General features: G+C 39.9%; 1 protein-coding gene across 1 annotated transcript in view; it reads left to right on the forward strand.

Moving 5' to 3' along the window:
• GNG2 (guanine nucleotide binding protein (G protein), gamma 2) overlaps nt 1-20,132 on the forward strand; it is a 110,523-nt gene that overhangs the window by 20,660 nt on the left and 69,731 nt on the right. The window contains exon 2 of the mRNA XM_006773787.2: nt 1,685-1,726. The gene's annotated coding sequence lies outside the window, so the exon portion shown is untranslated. The remainder of the gene's footprint in view (nt 1-1,684; nt 1,727-20,132) is intronic.

Here is a 20,132-nt window from a genome sequence, read left to right on the forward strand (position 1 = left end):
AACTTTTTTTCTTTTTTTCCCCCCTGGGGTTTGTTTATCTTCTATAATTGAAACTTTGTAGCCTTGAGCGGAGCCCAGTGCCGCCAGGGCAGGCAGGAAGCTTGGCTTCCTCCATCACCGGGCACAACCCAAGCCTCCTGTTCACCCCAGCTCTGTGGCCACTGCCATCTTGGTTGGGCTTATTTGCATACTCGCTCCTGATTGGCTGGTGGGCGTGTCTGGTGGGCATGGCTTGTGAGTGTAGCAGAGGTATGGTCAATTTGCATGCTTCTCTTTTATTAGATAAGATGTGCCTTTTTTCATTGTTTAAAATTTTTTTTATTCACTGTTTTAAAGTTCTATCATGTAGAGTTTTTGTTTTATTTAATATAAATAAATATTTGATATTTAATTGTATTTGATATTTAGTCTATTTTTTAACACATGGTAATAATTTATTGTCTACACTTTGGATTTTATTTATTTTTGAACAAAGTTAAGGAGTAGCATCACTAAGAAAATGATTGAGAATATATTTGAGGATCTTGCAAAATGCTGCCAAACTGCTTTCCAAAGAATTTGTGCTGATTCATGCTATTGCCAATAGCACATGAGAGTGCTGCAGCGCCCTGCACAGGCTCATTTTGCTGGTCCACTAATCACTGTTCTCTCTAGGGTTCATTCTCTGAAAATAGGTTGTTTTTGCCCTTACCTTGTGCTTTTTTTTTATTCCTTTGCTGCCATTAATCATGGTAATAGTTTCCTAATAATGTTGGTTTATTTAAAAACATGATTCCTGAAAGTCCTCTGGGACTATGGTTGGTTGGGTTGAGACTAAAGCCCATGTGCCAGTCTTAAGCAAAGTGAGATCGCTAGAGACATTGATGTTCATTAGGATGCAATGTGAACTGGGTTTTCACCCTTAGTCAGTACTTTAGATGTGAGGCACCTCTTTGTTCTGAGACACAACAAAAGAGAACTGATAAAGCACTTCCGGGGGCAGAGGTGATTCCCTTTGAGCTGGGTCCTGGGGAGCTTTTCAGCAGTAAAGAAGCTCCTGAATGTAGGAACTGCCTTAGAGATGCACCATATTTGGGCTGTAGGCAAAATTAGCCCACAAATCTGCTCACCATCCTCAGAGGTCACGAGGGCCTTGGTGTATAGGAATCTCTACTTTTAAACAGCTCCCAGAAGCTTTGGCTGCTAAAGATGCTTTTATAACCACTCACTTGTCTATCCACCCTCTTAAAGTGTTAGATACACACAAATGGAACTCCCACTCCACCCCCAACACCTGGAGAAGGAGTGTGCTCCTTCCACGTGGGTCCTGCCGGGAGCCAATCGGGTTAGGTCAGGGGCAAAGCTTGTTTTTATTCATCTCCCTGGTGCACGGCCTCTGTCACGAAGAACTCTGCTTCCCCCAGGACCCCCAACTTTGCACTTTCATGTTTTCTTGCAGGCTAGGGACGTTCACAAAGAAAGGAGCTCCTATTTTCACAAATATATCTCAAAAAAAAAAAGAGTTAACAAGATGTCTACTTCTTGACTCAGAAGTATAAACCTATCAGACCTTCCTGCTCTTCGAGCCACGTGGCCATCGCCACCACATCCCACTTACAGAAACATTCATTTGCTTGTTCAGCTCGTATGTATCATGTTAGTTCTCCTTTTTCTAAACTCATTTTCCTCTCTGCTTTCTTGACAGCCAGGATCGTCCAGGGAGCCTCAGGCTTCGGGCACTGAGAAGGTAAGGCTTCTGAAGTGTTTTCCTCCAGCATCTTGAATCTCACCAGAAGTTCCAGGGAAAATAAGTGTCTGAAGTGATGCTATAGAGGAAAGCATTGAACATGTGATATTTATCAAACATTCACAGCCTCTGTAGCAATATTGACATGACTTCGGGATTTAAAGGGGAAAAATGGCTCCCCTTGATAGTTTAAACCAGATTTCTCACTCAGATTCCCCGATTTTCTTCTAACACCCGAGTGGGAGAGCCTTTGCAGTCGCCGCCTTAATAAAATGTGTTCCCGTGGCACTAAACACGGCTACGTGGTTGCAGCTGTTGAGAACGTGCCCTGTGAACGGGAGATGTTAGGTAGATCAGAGATTGTGAGCCCTGTTCTTAACAGATTGGCTGTAGACATTGTAAGGACATTTCCAGAAGCAACAACTACATTAAAAGGGCAGTTTAATGCTGGCGGGGTTTCTCCTTGAAGAAGCTGACTTGGCTTTGAGACCAGCTAAAGCCATTGTAATCTTCGGGTCTCCAGGTTGCTGAGACAGGTGATAATGTGTGTGTTCTTCCCAACCAAGATATACAGTTTCCTCTAGACAGTGACTTGGATTGCTATCCCCTCTTTTTAAATTTCACTTTATTATGAAAAATTACAAGCACATACCCAAATCAAGAGAATAATATAATGACTGTCCATAACCCTATTCATTTAATTTTAATAATTATCAACTCACAGCCAGTATAATTTTATTTATACCCCATCCACTTCTCTTCTTTTCCCATTGGATTATATGACAGTGGCTTGAATTTGGTTGTTGAATCTTTAATATGTACTTACGTAATTATTTAGTGGCTACAGTAAAATACTAATAAGAAATAAAACCTACTTATAACCTGACTTAGTTTACTGGAGCTAGTCATTCATCCATTTATTCTTTCAGCAAATATTTATTATTTACTAGTGTCAGAACCTTCTTAGAATAAGAGAGCCCATCTCCCCCACCTCACATTTATGAAGTCCTCAAATTTGGACTTCTGACATCTCCAAATGAGGTTATCTGTCAGAGATACTCTGACAAAATTAAAAGATGACACTCATAACTTTAATTGTTAAATGTAAATCTGTAAAATATGCCACGATTTTTAACACCTATTTTGCCATTTTTTCACTTCTGAATGTACTGGAAACTTAAAAACACAAAACACTTTCCCAACCCTCTCATGTACTTCCTTATTTTAACATAAATATTTGTTCAGTTACCTGCCTCCCTTTCAAGAATATAAGCTCTGAGAAAGCATTTTGCCTTTCGTGTCTAGCAAGGTGTCCGGCACTTGTTATATATTCAATACAGTTGTTGAATGAATGAACCTATGAGTGAATGGCAGATGCTGGGAATGTGAAGATGGAAAACACACAGGCCTTGCCCCAGAGTTGCTCAGTCTCTTGGGAGAGAGAAGCTTGCAAGTAGGAGGTCTCTGAGCAGAGGGCTCTGGGTAAGAGAGGACAGGACTAATGTGGCGGGGAGTTTGGTGAGAGGCTTGATGGACCAAGACGCATTTATCTGAGCTAGGACATGAAGTGCCATCTATCAGAAAAGATATAGAAAGGAATTCTGGGAATAAGGAATTGCATGGAAGTACAAGGCCCCGAAGAGCACAGTGGAACCTTTAGAAGTTTACAATGGCCACGCATGGTTGGGAAGTGGCCTACTACAGAGATGTGGCTTGAGAAGCAGGCCGATGAAGCTTGGGCAGGGCTCCAGGGCCGAGCTCAAGAGTGGATTCTAGTTTGGGTGGGAAGACAGAGAAGGGCACATGATTCTTTTTAAGGATAATTCCTTAGGCTGCAGAGTAACGTATAAAGCCGTGGAGAGAGACTAATGAAAGGGAGGCCAGTAGATCTTGGGTTTGGAAATGAAGGGCTGATATGGGAGAACTGATGGAATTGCTGATTAAGGATGAGAAGTAAAGGAAGGAAGACATCTGGAGTAACTGCCAGATCTCCCTTTTGGGCGATGATATGGGTCGTGACAACTGGGCTACGAATACAGGAAGAGGCTTCAACTCCATGGAGTGGCCACGCCCAGGTAGCTATGTCCGGAGGCTGCTCATAGGTGGGGACGGAGCAGTGGTTCCCAGTCCTGGCTGCACATCAGAATCTCCAGGGAAGAGTTTCAAAGTTCAGGTGCAGACCCTCCCCAAACCAGGTGAATCAGAATTCTGGGGGTGGGGCCTTGGATATCTGAAGTTTTTAAAAGCTTCCCAGCCAGGACTGAGAATCTCTGGTCTAGAGCTTATTAAACAGAAGGCCTGTGTGTGTGTTTCTGCTTTTAAGATCATGTATACTTTTGCTACTCCATAAGGAGGTTCTTTTGGAATTTAGTGTTTAATATCTTACAGGTGAGGGTTGAGTTGTCCCTACATTCTACCAAATATTACTAATAATGAAGACTGTTATATAAGTATTTGATATTCTTTGCCTAATATTGGGATTGATTTCTTCCAGGCTAATACATGTTTTTAAATAGGTTAAATCCATCCAAGCAGAATTTCTCAATGGGGGCTGCAGGCATGTTGAATGGGACCGTTCTTCACTGTGCTCTTTGTGATCCTGTCCTTGGCTCACATAAGGCCAGGGGCATCTTCCAGTCATTGTGATAGTTAGGTTCATTGGAAACTACTGCGTGTTAGCGTACAACTTTAAAGAGGTGACTTGGCATTTTCTACTCTCACCTAGAAGCGTTTTTGCTCCTTGCAAAATTATTGGTTTCAGTTATGCTCAGTGGTTCCTTATGTGAGTGGTCTCCGTGCTAACAAACTAAAGGAAGACAGACGTGTGAAAGGAAGCGGTGTTTTGTACTGTCATAGGGATTGCGAGCATAATTGTCCTCGCACTAAAGTCTGTTTTTTAAGTCTATGCAGAGACGCAAAAATGAAACACTAGGTGAGCAGCAGTCAAATATTGGGGCTTAAATCAAAATACTACTAAGGCCTCATGCAAATTAAATAGCAGCAATGATGAAGAATATTTTTACTTCCTGTTGCTACTGTAACCAGTTGTCACACACTGATATAAAATGAGGCAATTTTATTATTTTACAGTTCTGCAGGTTAGGTGTGCAGAGATCTCAGTTGTGCAGAGATCTCACTGGGCTAAAAGCAGTGTCAACAGAGCTGAGTCCCTTTCGGGAAGAATTCATTTCTTTGACTTTTATGGCTTCTAGGGTCTGATTTCCCCCATCTTTAAAGGCCACAAAATTGCATCTCTGTCTTTCTACCATAATTACATCTAATTCTGAACTCAGCCAGAAAAGTTTTTTATTTTATTTTAAAGACCCATGTCATAAGATTTGGAACACCTGGATCATCTAGGATAATCTCCCCTTCTCAGTGTCCTTAATTTAATCACATCTTCAAAGTCCCTTTATCCACGTAAGGTTACACAGTGATGGGTTCGAGGGATTAGGACATGTTCGTATTTGGGGGCTATTATTCTGCCTACTCCAAAGTAATTAATTGTTCTAATCTCTTTAGAAGGTAGAAGTGCTTCTGGGAGCAGAGATAAGATGATCTAACATTTTATTGTTTGGGTTGAGAAGCCTTAGGGTTCCTAAATTGATGGAGCAGGTCCTTGTCTTGATTCTGCAACTCCTGTTTTCTAGATAGAGGCACTGGAGGCTTTTGGTTTTCTTGGAGTGTTTGGCCTGGGGTCGAGCTGACAGGTTGAAGTCCAAGGGCTCCATTCTTGGCCAGACTTTCTGGTACTCTCGGTGTGGCCTCTGGAGAGTGCTGCTTTTGGCACTTCTCCAACTCAGAAAAGTTTGCCTACAGTGTGCAGGTTCCAAGGTCTTTGAATAGCAGCAAAGAAATGTGAGATTTTTATTTCATGCTGTTATGTCTGCCTGCCACCTTATACTTTATTTATTAGGCTCTAAAATGTGAAAATTGAAGGATAAAAATAACATACTATTTCAGAACCTCACTGTAGCAGTATTTACTAATTTCTAGGGATGGTTTCATTTCCTCCATACATTAGGTAGGTCATCCCCAACAAAGTAAGAAAGCATTTCTTAACCTAGTGAATGAAATGAATCGAAGTTTTTTTGAAGACCATCTCTGGAATAGAATGTAGTCAGAGTTTTCTTATGGAGATTTAATTTGTTTTTCACCTATTTTTTGTAGCAATCCCCTTTCTATCCACTTCTAGACCCTTCAGCAATGCAGATCTGAAGGCCAAAGCTAGGGCTCGCAGGAGAGTAACACACCATCCTTGTTTGTTGAACTGAGGTGATCCTTGCACGTGGGACCTTCAGTGCTGAAACGAAGAGAATCTCGGGACAGATCGGAACAGTTGGCCAACCCAGATGCCTAACAAATGGCTCTGGTGGAAAGTGGCTGTCATGTTGATGAATTAAAATAGAAATGTTGATTGAATTAAACAATGACAACAACCCTCAAGGTTTGGGTTGACAATAACGGTGAATCTAAGTCTTCGAAAATCTGTATCCATATATATGTTTGCCCATATCAACTTAAAACAACAACACTAAGATTCACACCTAAGAACAAGCACCATTTTTTGAAATATTATACGCCATAGCCTGCCCTTGCCATTCTCCAGTGTCACCAGCAAACGGTTGCAAGATGTCTCAGATGTTCACAGCTTTGGTGATTTCATTATGGAGGTGACTACAGGACCTCGTTGAATCTTTCTCAGCAAGTCAGCACGTATGGAAGTTATACGATCTAAGTTTCCCAAAACATCACAAAGCTCTCTTAGTTTGAATTCTGCCTTTTGTAGAATTCTCCTCCCCCTCCCCCCCTTAAAAAACAGCATAGACTATTCATTCAGGAATAGATAAATATTAGGAAGTTTAACTTGAATGCTCCAGGGGAAGGGATTAGAGTGGATAATGTCTTGGAGTCTTATCCAGCACCAAGAACTTGATGCTTTCTGACCTCCCAGTTGTAGAGCATAAACTACTTAATGATGTAAGTGGCTGTATCCATAGCAAAGTCAGCTTGAGAAAACAGGAATACTAACGGTCCGAGGCCCTCATCCCTTACATTTCTATGGCCTCCATAGAGATTTTTGCTCTCTAAGTCACAGGGACTAAGCAGAGGACTGTAAGTGTACCTGAAAGAGCAATAAATTAGATCTTTCCAGAATAGACATTTGACTTTTAGAGTTGGTTGTGGTTTGTGTATGTATGTATGTATGTATGTATTTGTCCCCTATCTTCCAAACTGTCCTAGTTATAGGTACAAAGGATTCTCTTTCAATTTTTCATTCTTTTTTTTGGTCCACAAAAAGATTGAGCACTGTCAGTCATGGAGGGTAGGATCTGGGTTTCTGACAAAGGTAGGTAATGGTTAGAATTGTGAATTAATTTGATATTCTCCTCAATCCCTTTTTGGGGTTCTTTTCCTGTAGGACTCCCAATCTTGGTTTTATTTTAATACCAGCCTCATTTCATCTTTGAACTTCTGCTGTTTTTTGTGACAAGTTGTAGCAGAAATGAAAGCAGGTCAAATCATGATGTTGTCATTTAAACTGAATATTTTATTCTTTTCTGAAGAGAAATTAGAGAGTAAGTATAAATGAGATCCAAATGACTCCTCCAGGTATAGGGTTTCTTTGCAGTGGTCGGCAAACTCATTAGTCAACAGAGCCAAAAATCAACAGTACTTCTTCAAAATACACTCGCCCAGGCCGAAAACCGACTTCTGCGCATGGGCCACAAAGTTTCAATCACACTGTATGCGTGCCCGCACGTGGTATTTTGTGGAAGAGCCACACTCAAGGGGCCAAAGAGCCACATGTGGCTCGCAAGCTGCAGTTTGCCAACCACAGGGACAGTGGAAAGGCTCTAGAAATTATATGTAAGTGATGACTACACAGCCTTGTGAATGTACTAAATGCCTTTGAATTATACACTTTAAGATGGTAAATACTATGTGAATTTTCCAATTAAAAATATATCAATTGAACTTAAAGGGATTTTTTTGTAAGAAACTGTTTTTCCTTATCTTAAAATTCTGGAAGAAGTCTGTACCCATTTTAATTCCCTCACATTAAATTTCTAGACCAAAATTGTTATCTATTCTGTCCCATTACTGGGAGATATTTGGACTTCAACATGTCTGCAAGGCAGAACTAATGCAGAAAATTTCAAGGAGGTAGAAAAGAAACATCTCTGAGAATTAAGACACTGGTTGTTTATTATTAAGATATATAGCTGGTTGGGTGGCTCATTTGGTTGGAGCATCATCCTATACACCAAAGATTACAGGTTCAATTTTTGGTCAGGGCACATACCTAGGTTGCAGGTTTGATTCCCAGTCAGGGTACATACAGTAGGCAACTGATCGATGTTTCTCTCTCACACACACACCCTCTCTCTTTAAAAATCAATAAACATATCCTCAGGTGAGTATAAAAATTAAGATGTATAATTTTTGCTATTGGAATATAGACTGGCCTATACTTTACAAAGTTGATCACAATAAAAATTTGTTTTTTAAGTAAAACAATTCAAAACAGTGGACTTTCTTCCACCCTCATGGGATAGAGGTTATGTCATTGAAGCTGGAAACTTTTTTAATATCCTATGGTAGCAGATCACAATTGGATATGATAAGATGGAAAGATGTGATAACTTTAGTGAACTGTGAGCATGAAAACAAATTTCATATAAAGAAATGTTTTTAGGAACATGTCTCCTTAGATAGCCTCCAGGGCTGTCACCTGATCAAAGTCTGATGGCGATTCATTTAAGGGATGAACTCTATTGGGTTTCTACACAGTCTTTGGTTTAATGATGAAATGTTAAGGTTTTTGATTCCTCCTAGATTCAGAGACAACTATTTTGACCTTTCTACAGAGATGTAACTAGGCAACCAGTATAGCACTTAGCCAGTGCTTAGCATCCAAACTTCGTAGCCATTGCATCATTTTGAAAAAAATACTATTTAAATCTGTCTTTTAGCTTGGGCCTATGCTGCTGTATAACCTTTAATTTCTTAGAAAATATCATGCAAACCCCCAGCTATAAACTAGCATGGTTCCTAGAAGCCCAGCATCCTCTACTATTTGCAAGGAAGTGAGCTTCCAAGAATAGTGGCAAGAGCTGAGAGGCAGCCGCATGCACTGTGCTTTATAACTGGGAATTAAGGAAGTAGGTTTCATTGTTAGTGTGTGAAGGTGTAAGAATTTAAAACCATCTCCTCAGCAGGTGGTAATGAGCATTCCTAACAAAATGATTAATGGAAAACATACATTCACAGAGATGCAAGCTGGCTTTTATTCTAGTGAAGTTGATTTTACTTTGCTGGGTAGGTAGTAACTAGAAATACCCAGTATGATCAACAAACAAGAATGTATTGAAAGTTTTTGATGTTAGACACTATACTGGTTATGTACTATATTTCTTTTCTCTGATAACCATGCTTTTAATTTTTTTAATTGTTTTTTATTATGAATTTATGTGTAAGATTTTAAAAATTGGGGTAGTAGACATGGGAATAAATGAAAACCAGAAGTTTCTTTCCAAACACCAACTTGTAGCCTCACTCCCTAGAGGTAACCACTGTTAATAGTTTCTTGTTTCAGAAATTTTTTAACTCCTGGTTAATCCGTACTGGAAAGGTGACTGTGATAAGTGCCATTAAACCATCTGTTCCTGAGCTTCTCTTCTGAAGGACATCTTTTAATTTGGAAACTCTATGGGAGACTTCTTTTTGAAATGTGTCTTTTAAAACCGAAAAAAGTAAAAATGTCAGAACCACCGTGATGCTCTCAGAGGGCTGGTGGCAGAGAGAACCATAACTGAAAAATGCCAATGTGGAATTTTAGTCTCCCTAGAGTTTGCATGCAGAATTTAAGGAATAAACCTTAAGGTAGTGCTTTATGGTTTTCCAAGGCATCCGGAGCACATGAGCTGCCTTTATCCTTTTGATGACCCTGTGACGCAGCGATTGTTTACTTGACTTTACCAAGGAGGAAGCTGTGGTTCCAGGAGGTTAAGTAACTTGCCCACAAGCACAGCTGAAGAGTGACAGGATCAGCACTAGAGCAGGAGCCTTTTCCCGGTTGTACTCCCGCAATCCACGCGGGTAACTGCGGGAACCGGAAGCGCCAGGCCCAGGAACACGCTGTGGCTCCGGCAGTGACAAGCTGCGAAGTGAAGGGGAACTGAGCTCGGTTTGCAGTTGAAAGATGAAAGATCGCAGTTGTTCTGATTCTGTCCCCTGGGCAGATTGTTTAATGAAGTACATGCAAATTAGGGTGGCTGGCTCTCTCCCTACAGCTTCCTCCCTGGCTATGCCTATTCCTGTTTTGTTTGTTTGTTTGGGTAATACGGGCCACAGGGGCGGGGACTTGACCCAAGAGGGGAAGCCTCAACCACAGGAGCTGGTTCAAAGGGTGGACAATAGGTTCTTCCGCTGGAATTTTCCAACTCAAGTTGAGGGAAGAGAGGTTCCAAGACAGTAAGAGGCACGTAAGACCATGTTTCAGTCTGTTGAGAGAATGAAGGCTAATGCGCAGAGGGGACGAGATACAGACAGAAAGACAGAGACAGATAAAAGCAGAGAACATAGTAACAGTGAGAGTCCACGAATCCAGTTGATGTGAGCCAATACATTTCCATATTTTTGCCTAAGCAAATTTAAGTTGCAACTAAAAGGGTCTTAACTAATATCTCCAGGCCTTTGTTTCCTCATCTGTAAAATGGGGGGTATAATATTTGCCCTGACTACACCTGAACTACAGTAGTCCCCACTTACCCACAAGGGACACAATCCAAGACCCCCAGTGGATGCCTGAAACCTCGGATAGTACCAAATACTATGTACACTATTTTTCCTTATACATATGATAAAGTTTAATTTATGAACTGGGCACAGTAAGAGATTAACAACAATAATCATAAAATAAAACAATTACAACAGAATACTGTGATAAATGTTATTTGAATGTGTTCTCTCCCTCAGAATATCTTTACACTAACCCTTCTTCTTGGGATGATATGAAATGATACTATGCCTATGTGATGAGATGAAGTGAGGTGAATGACATAGGCATTGGGGCATAGGGCTAGGCTACCATAAGGGTTGCTTGAACACAAGCACTGTGATACCATGACAGTCTGATCTGATAACTGAGACAGCTACTAAGTGACTAAGGCGTGGGTAGGTATACAGTGAGGATACTCTGAACAAAGGAATGATTCAGGTCTCGGGTGGGATGGAGCTGGATGGCATGAGATTTCATCATATTACTCAGAACAGTATGCAATTTAAAATTTATGAATTGTTTACTTCTGGAATTTTCTATGTAATATTTTTAGACTGCAGTTGACTGGGAGTAACTGAAACTGTGGAAAGCAAAACTGGATAATGGGTGTGGGGGGGGTGCTGCATTGTAAAGATCAGTTGAAATAATAAGTAGGAGAGCACTTTGTAAATTGTAAAATGCTGTATAAATACAAGATAGTATTATTCATTGATATGTTGCATTGAGTTAGGAAAAATTGAAAGAATGAAATTAACACTCGTTTGGAAAATAAGGAAAGCCTTGTTAGAGCCATCTGGTGCTATGCAAAATTAAATGGAAGCTGCCAGAATTCCCCAGATTTCCTTGTGAAATACTCTTAAGTTCTTACAGATTCTCATAATGAATACAAGGATGACTCTTACCTGCTGACTCAGGTTGATTCAATGAATTTCTCTTTTCTATCATGGACTAATCTATGGTAAACACACACACATACACACCAAACAAAAATGAACAAGGCATCATATTAATATTTTAATAGTTTAGCTTTTTTACTTAAAAGAGCTTTACAGATTCATGCTAAACGACATTTTGGCTTCCTCAGAGAAAAGTCATCAAAGAAAATAAAACAAAGTAGCTATTCTAGGTATACTTCATTTGGGAGAGCTATAGTTGGGGTGATTCCAGGGATGGGAGGTTAGTTGTTTTGAGCTTAGATGGGATCAAGATCCATTGTTTTTGTTAAAGGACCTATATCTTTTAAAATATATATATATATTTTTTATTGGCTTCATAGAGGAAGGGAAAAGGAAAGAGAGATAGAAACATCAATGATGAGAGAGAATCATTGACCAGCTGCCTCCTGCATGCCCCCTACCAGGGATCAAGTCTGCAACCTGGGCATGTGCCCTGACCAGAATCAAACTGTGACCTCCTGGTTCACAGGTCGACACTTAACCACTGAGCCATGCCAGCCAGGCTCTATATCTTTGACCCAAGCTCTAAGTAATCAAAATCTACTTGAGATCATAGTGTATTCATGGATAGGGATCATCTGTCACTTTCATAGCATTTGTACTACATATGAAATACCTCTCTGTGAAGGTAAACAGATAGTATCTCTGAAATCTGTTCTTTCTCATAGATTTGCCACTAGGCAGTTTTTGTTGTAGCAAATGTCTCTTTCTTCATATTTGATAATTAGACCCCCACCCCCAAAGTGGGTTTAGAGCAGCCGTGGGCAAACTACGGCCCGCGGGCCGGATCCGGCCCGTTTGAAATGAATAAAACTAAAAAAAAAAAAAAAAAAGGACCGTACCCTTTTATGTAATGATGTTTACTTTGAATTTATATTAGTTCACACAAACACTCCATCCATGCTTTTGTTCCGGCCCTCCAGTCCAGTTTAAGAACCCATTGTGGCCCTCGAGTCAAAAAGTTTGCCCACCCCTGGTTTAGAGTCTCAATCTAAGTAGAATAGCATATGGAGCAAGTTTGAAATATGATCACCTTGGAAATATGATTTATAAGCGTGAGGAAGCATGATATAGCAACCTGAACGTGTTTTACATTGCTTACATTTTAAAATCTGAGAAACGTATCCACTACCTTTACTGTTCCTGTAATCCATGTGAATATGCCTTCGAACTGCACAGTGGCCAGTGCAGTAAGGTTGAGTCACTGCCGTTTGACCGCACTTTACCTATCCAGTGTTTATCTTTGTGTGGGTGTGACATCAACCCCATGAAGGTCAGTGTTTTCATATCAACTGAGGACTTGGGATGAGTTCATTTTCTGAATAGCCCTCAGAAAATGTCAGCAGCATTGGAAACAGTTGACAACTTCAAGTTGATTGATTTTAGCAGAGCTTAATAAAGAGAACGCTTACAAACTCGGGGGGAGGGGGAGAGAGTAAAGGGAAAGTGCGAGTGAGGGCACGTCTCTTGGGCTCCTTTCCCACCAGTTGGCCTGAAGGGACGTGGACTGGGAGGAGAGGACCTCCTGAGTGGAGCTGCAGCCTCCAGGAAAAGGGGGCAGCTGGATTATAAGGACACTTCAGGCAGGGATCCCAGAAAACAAATACCCTGAAATGATTCTCCTCTCTCCTACTGATTTGCTTGTGTTCCCATTGACCAAACCCAACGGGAAGACGAGGAACAAGGTAGCCTGCTGCTGAGTCCATACTGTTTAGTCTCCTAGGGTGGAGAACTGGGTGGAGCAGAATGGGGGCTGACTCTGGAAGGGCAAGTGGGACATACAATACCCAGCACAGTTAACCTTCATTATGAAAGTCTTGTGTGAAAGAAATGGCACCCTTTCCTCTCCCAAATCTAACTTTCTTACAAAAAGAAATTGTTTCAACCAACTTTCACTTTTTAATTAATTTTACTTAATCCAAGTCATAGCTCACGTTCAAATGGGCCTCAACACAATGATAGCATTTGGGTGGAGTTCCGTTGTTTGTGAAAGATAACCTGGAGGCGGGAAACCACCCTCATGCTTGACCTATTTAGAGATGAGCTGACAGCTTCAACTTAAAGTTCAAGTTTGGTGAAAAGGGCAGCAAAAAGTAGATAGCAGCTCTGAGTAGTCCCCATCCTTGGGTCTCCTCTAATCAAAGGAGTGACTATTGTTCCAAAGGAGTACAATGCCCAGCTAGTGGGTTGAATGGCCTTTTTTTGTTGTTTTGTCCAGTTTGCTTTTCATCTCAGATTAACTATTGTCAGTCCTTTGACCCATGGGCCAGGGTAACTTGCCTTGATCTAATCCAGATTAACCACTCTGACCGGGTGAAGGTGATTAAATCAACTGAATTGAGTAAATGACCATAATTGGAGAGGTATTTGTGGCAGCATGATGATGGGCAAAAGAAAAGGAATTTGGAATGCCACACTCTAAATTGTAAAACTCTTCTATGGCCCAGAAAATTCCCTGACTTTGGAAATTCTGGGGTTTCAGAGCCAGGGACTTCAGACCCAGGGCTTTCAGACAAGAGTTGTGTCTGTAATAGAAACTGTGAGAGGCAGTGTGGCATAGTGAAAAGAACATGGATTTGGTTGTTAAGAATAAGAGGTCTCAGCTTAATACGGACTGCAGCCGCCTTGGCAAATTACTGAATTACCTCAGTCTCGGGTCTCCTCATGTGCAAAATGACAATACTTCAACTTATTATAAAATTAATTGAAACCTTCTATGGAAAATGAAGACAGTGGCTTTCACACAGTACTCATTCAAGCACTTTTGTGCTCACTTTTTAAGTAATATTGCTTCTTAACAGCTTTATGGGCTATAATTAACATGAGATATTATTGACATACAGAAAATGGTACGTATTTAAAGTTGATGTATTTTGAATGCATAACCCATAAAACTATTGCCACAATCAAGGTAATGAGCATAGCCGTCCAGAGTTTCCTCATGTCCAGTAAGGAGATCTCCTTCCCAACCTCATCTTCAGGCAACTGATCTGCTTTGTCACTTTAGAAGAATTTGCATTTTCTAGAATTTTATATAAATGCAGTTATATAATACTAGAGGCCCAGTGCATGAAATTCGTGCACTGGGGGAGGGTGTCCCTCAGCCCAGCCTGCACCCTCTCCAATCTGGGACCCCTCTCACAATCTGGGACTGCTGACTCCCAACCGCTCGCCTGTCTACCTGCCTGATTGCCCCTAATTGCTTCTGCCTGCCAGCCTGATCACCCCCTAACCACTCCCCTGCCAACCTGATCGATGCCTAACTTCTCCCCTGCTGGCCCAATCGCCCCCAACTGCCCTCCCCTCCATTTGCCATAAAAATGAAATACTGACTCATGCTTGAAATACTGACTCATGCTTGCAACGTGGACAAACCTTGAGAAGATTATACTCAATGAAAGAAACCAGACACAACAGTCCACATTATTATTTGATTTCTTGAAATGTCCAGTGTAGGCAAATCCATAGAGACAGACAGTAGATGACTGGTTGCAGGGGATAAGGGCTAGGGGGCTGGAGGGTAGGGAAGTGGGGGGTGGGGAATGACTGCTGATGGGTACGGTTTTCTCTTGAAAATGTTTGGAATTTGAAAGTGGTGATAGATGCACAACTCTGTAAGTATTCTAAAAATTCCTGAATGGTATACTTTCAAAGAGTGAATTTTATAGTGTGTGTACTATATTTCAATAGGGCTGTTACTTTTAAAAAGCAATCTGTGAAACTTCGCTTGGATAAAAATATGCAAGAGCAGCAGTAAACTTAGTTTCTCTCCTTTTGTTTGCTAAAGAGAACACTTACAGCTGTTTACCTCATTGATTTGCTGCCCCTGCTTTTCCAGGTCTTGAGCACAAAGTGGAACTTGCTGGCATTAGGAAGTAAGAAAGTCACATCTGCAGTGAGTGGTATTTTGGGAGCTAGTTTAGTATCATGTTATTTTGATTTACTTGAGATAATAAAGGGCCTGTAGCTACCTTGACTTTTTGTCTTTTCCTTTCCTTTTACAAATAACACGTATTCAGATTATCTAATCAACCCCCCACCCCCGCTTCCTCTAGCCTTAGTTAGTTAAACTAGATACAGGATATCCTGTCAGCAAAGCATCTTAGCTAAATCAGATTATTTACTAAATCCTAGCAGCAGTAGATAGAGTTAAGTACAGAAATTCAAATACTCAGAATAATCCTTGGAAAGGAAAAGAAGCCAGCGGCTCTGAATTAGTACTGGTTTCACACAGCTGTCGGGGGTGGGAACAAGGGCAGACTTCCTCCCTTTCTAATGTCTTCCTTCACCTGGTGAAACGCGGCCCTGTTCAGAATGCTCCCAGCTGCTGATTCAGGACTCACATTGTCATAGCTGGAAACAGAGCTCCACCCGGTCTATTCCCAAGAAATCCATGTTTCCTGGGGCTCAGGTATTGTCATTCGGAAAAGACTCCTTCCCCCGCCCCCCAGGATACTTGAAAATCTTACTAGCCAAAGTTTGAGTTTGGGTGTAATTTAGTTGAAATCATAAAGTGAATAAATGGTATTAACCTAGCATGAGAGCAAACTCTAGGTAATGCTACTCAGAAATGTTACTTATTATGGAACTTTCTGTTTTATCCCGGCCTGGGAGAAGATGGCTCTGAGGGATGTTCCTTTGAGTATTACTCTAGAAATACATCTGTTCATTTATACGTAAAGCATCTGCAATGCAGAATATATCTGGAAGAGGGTTAAGTGGCTTCTCCAGTAATAGGATGGGCTTTGTAGGCACAAGCCAACAACACTGACCTACATTCTTTCTGTGTATGGGCATGGGCATATGTGCATGTGTAAAATTTGCTATACATACATTCATGTATACACACACACACACACACACTTAAAGACTATTAATTAAACAAACACACATATATTCCTTGTTTTTTGCCCCCAGTTTTATCAATCAGTATTACTTAGAAATTGTTTTTAATTAAATTTTTGTTTAATATAGTTGATATAAAATTCTATATTGGTTATATTAGTTTTAGGTGTACAATATAGTGATTCAAAATTTTTGTACCTTACAGTGTAATCACCCCACTGGTTCTAGTAATCATCTGAATCCATGTGAACTTATCACAGTATTATTGACTATGTTTCCCTTCCCCTTTTCACCCAATTCATGAATGAATAGAGAAGATATAGGGTGTGTGCATGTATATACAGTGGAATATTACACAGCAGTAAAAAAGAATGAAATCTTGCCATTTGCGACAACATGGGTGGCTCTAGAACAGCGGTTCTCAACCTGTGGGTCACGAACACTGAAAATACATCCTGCATATCAGATATTTACATTACGATTCATAACAGTAGCAAAATAACAGTAGCAAAATTACAGTGATGAAGTAGCAACGAAAATAATTTTATGGTTGGGGGTCACCACAACATGAGGAACTGTATTAAAGGGTCACGGCATTAGGAGGGTTGAGAACCACTGCTCTAGAAGGTATCATGCTAAGTGAAATAAGTCAGAGAAGGACAAATACTGCATGGTTTCACTTATGTGCGAAATCTAAAGACCAGACAAGCAAACAAAACAAAAACAGTCTCATAGAAACAGTGATCGGTATCACTTTTAAAGACTTCTGTTTGCCTTCCCCTAACCCCTTCCTCCTTTCTTCTCTGTCCTAGAAAGGAGACTTTTGATTTTTCATTCTCCTGATTTTTCTTATATTAATGTGGCTGTTTTTGAAATGGAATCATGCTTTTTCTCTGGTTTGAATTTTTACCTAACATTATGTTTTGAGATTCCTCCAAATCGGCGGTTCTCAACCTGTGGGTCGCGACCCCTTTGGTGGTCGAATGACCCTTTCACAGGGGTCGCCTAAGACCATCCGGCATATCAGATATTTACATGACGATTCATAACAGCAGCAACATTACAGTTATGAAGTAGCAATGAAAATAATTTTATGGTTGGGTGACAGCATGAGGAACTGTATTTAAAGGACCAGAAGGTTGAGAACCACTGATCCAGATGAATATGTGTAGTTATTGGTCCCTCATTTTACCATTATCTAGTATTAATCAGTACACAGTATTATTCTTCCACTGTGTGAAATATACCACACTTTACCCATTCTGTCCATTCGTGGATTCAAGTTTCGTGCAGCTTTTTTATCTCATGAAAATGCTGCTCTGGTAGTGGTATATATGCCGCCTATTCCTCATCCAGGAGTTTTTCTAGGATATATACTTTGGAGTTCAGTTGCAAGGTCATTGAATATGCATTGTTCAACTTTATTTGGTAATGCCAAGTTATTTTAAAGTGGTTACAGCAATTTACTCTTCATTAGCAGTGTAAAATGCTCCTATTATTCCACCTGTCAATAATGCTCTCTGAATTTTTATTTTCACTTGTCAATAATGTTCTCTGAATTTGAATTTTGTTTTCTATGTTATGAAGTTCCTTTTGTAAATAACAAAAATTGGTTTGATTTTTATTTTGAACTATCTTGGTGCAAGGGACCAGGAAAGAACTTGGTTTTTTTGTTTGTTTGTTTACTGCATTTGATAAAGTTAAATGGACCACTGCTATAGATTCTTCTCCTAGATATATGTTTTCAAGTAATATCTGCAGTGAAAGTCTCATTTCTTTTACATTCTTAAAATTTTTAACATCTTAAGTATTTTTAATTTGCAATTTTTTTTAGTTTTATTTTTTTAGTCTTTATTGTCACAGTGCAAGTGTCCATCAGTAGATGAGTGGATAAAAAAGCTGTGGCACATTGACACCATGGGATACTGTGCAGCTATAAAAAGGACGGATCTCTTACCCTTTGAGGCAGCATGGATGGACCTGGAGATTATTATGCTAAGCAAAATAAGCCAATCAGAGAAAGACAAATAATTTGCAAAATTTTTATCAAGTAAAACAGTACAACGATGTATGAAGTTTATTTCCCTATTTTTTCCTCCTCTCTCCCCTCCCCCAAGTAACCAGTATTAATGCCCTGGGGTATATCATTCTATTTTTTTTTTTCACACTCATCAACATGTAATAAACTTATGTTAGACTGAGACTTATCAGATTGCCATTTTATTAGCTTCAAAACAGTTGAATATCAGCAATTTTGTATAGTTCAATTGCACATATATCAGCAGTTTCAGATAGTCCCATAACACTGAATGCATATCACATCTTTGAGGATTTTAAAAAATATAAGCATTATCATGGAACTATGTTTTACATGCAAATGTCACAGACATTTATCCAGCTCATTGTGTGGATCTAACTCACTTGTGTTCATGATGCATAGTGTTCACTCCACTGTCCCCTAAGGAGAGAAATTCACATGGTTTTCCTTGTTTGTGGTGTGTTTCATATAATTAACCTGTCCCTATATACAAGCTTCACTCTGGTTGAATCCCCAAAGGGAGGATTGTTGAATCAAAGGCACATGTAGCTTACATTTTAAAATACGTTGAGAGATTTCTTTCCCAAAAAGTTGTACCAGTTCAGGCTTTCATGAGACTACTTGATTTTTATATTCTCATCATTCTGGTATTACTACTCTGCTGGGTGAAGAATGATATTCTATTTTAAATTGCATTCCCTTGAATTTTAGTGAGGTAGAGTATATTTTCATATATCTTTTTATTGTTCTTTTGCATCTCTTCTTCTGGGAGTTGTCATCTCTTATTCTTTGCTCATTTTTCTAATAATATTATTTGACTCCTCGATTTGTAGGGAGCTCTGTTGAACGGAGGCTTATTTGAAGATAAAAACCTCAAGATATAAGGTAGATAAGGAATATCATTTATTGGAAAAATTTTATTATCAGTTTTTAAAAAATACAGTATTCATATATTTATTTTTACTTTTTCTCCCTTAATTGATTTTTAGAGAGAGAGAAAGGGAGAGAGTTAGAGAGATAGAAACATCAATGAGAGAGAAACATCATTGATCTCTGCCTCCTACATGCCCCCTACTGGGAATCAAGCCCAAAATCCAGGCATGTGCCCTGACAGGGAATCGAACCAGCAATCTCTTGATTCATGGGTTGATGCCCAAATGCTGAGCCACACCAGCCAGGTCATGTATTTACTTTTAAAGACTAGAATATACAAGTAGAGTCATTTTTGTCCTTGGAAACTAGCACTTGTAGGTAGCCTTCTTCATATTAAAACTCATAAAAATGCCAGTAAAAATGTCTCAAACAAAAGTCTTTGATAACATAACCTCAATATCCAAAACACAAGTCAAAGAAGAATTTTCAAAATAACCGCCCAAATTTTTAACTGATTATACAAGAATAAAAAATAATAATAAACTTTAAAATTGTCTAATATGCCCTGGCCATATACCAAGGTTGCGGGTTGAATCCCCAGTCAGGTTATATACAAGAAACAACCAATGAGCCCTAACTGGTTTGGCTCAGTGGATAGAGCGTCAGCCTGCGGACTGAAAGGTCCCAGGTGCAGTTCTGGTCAAGGGCATGTACCTTGGTTGTGGGCACATCCCCAGGAGGGGGTGTGCAGGAGGCAGCTGATCGGTGTGTCTCTCTCATCAATGTTTCTAACCCTCTATCTTTCTCCCTTCCCTCTGTAAAAAAATCAATAAAATATATTTTTAAAAAAGAAACAACCAATGAATGCATGGGAAAATAGGCTTCAATGAACAACCAATTGCTGTTTCT

This window comes from Myotis davidii, unplaced genomic scaffold, assembly GCF_000327345.1.
Source record: "Myotis davidii unplaced genomic scaffold, ASM32734v1 scaffold847, whole genome shotgun sequence".
In the NCBI taxonomy this organism is placed as follows: domain Eukaryota; kingdom Metazoa; phylum Chordata; class Mammalia; order Chiroptera; family Vespertilionidae; genus Myotis; species Myotis davidii.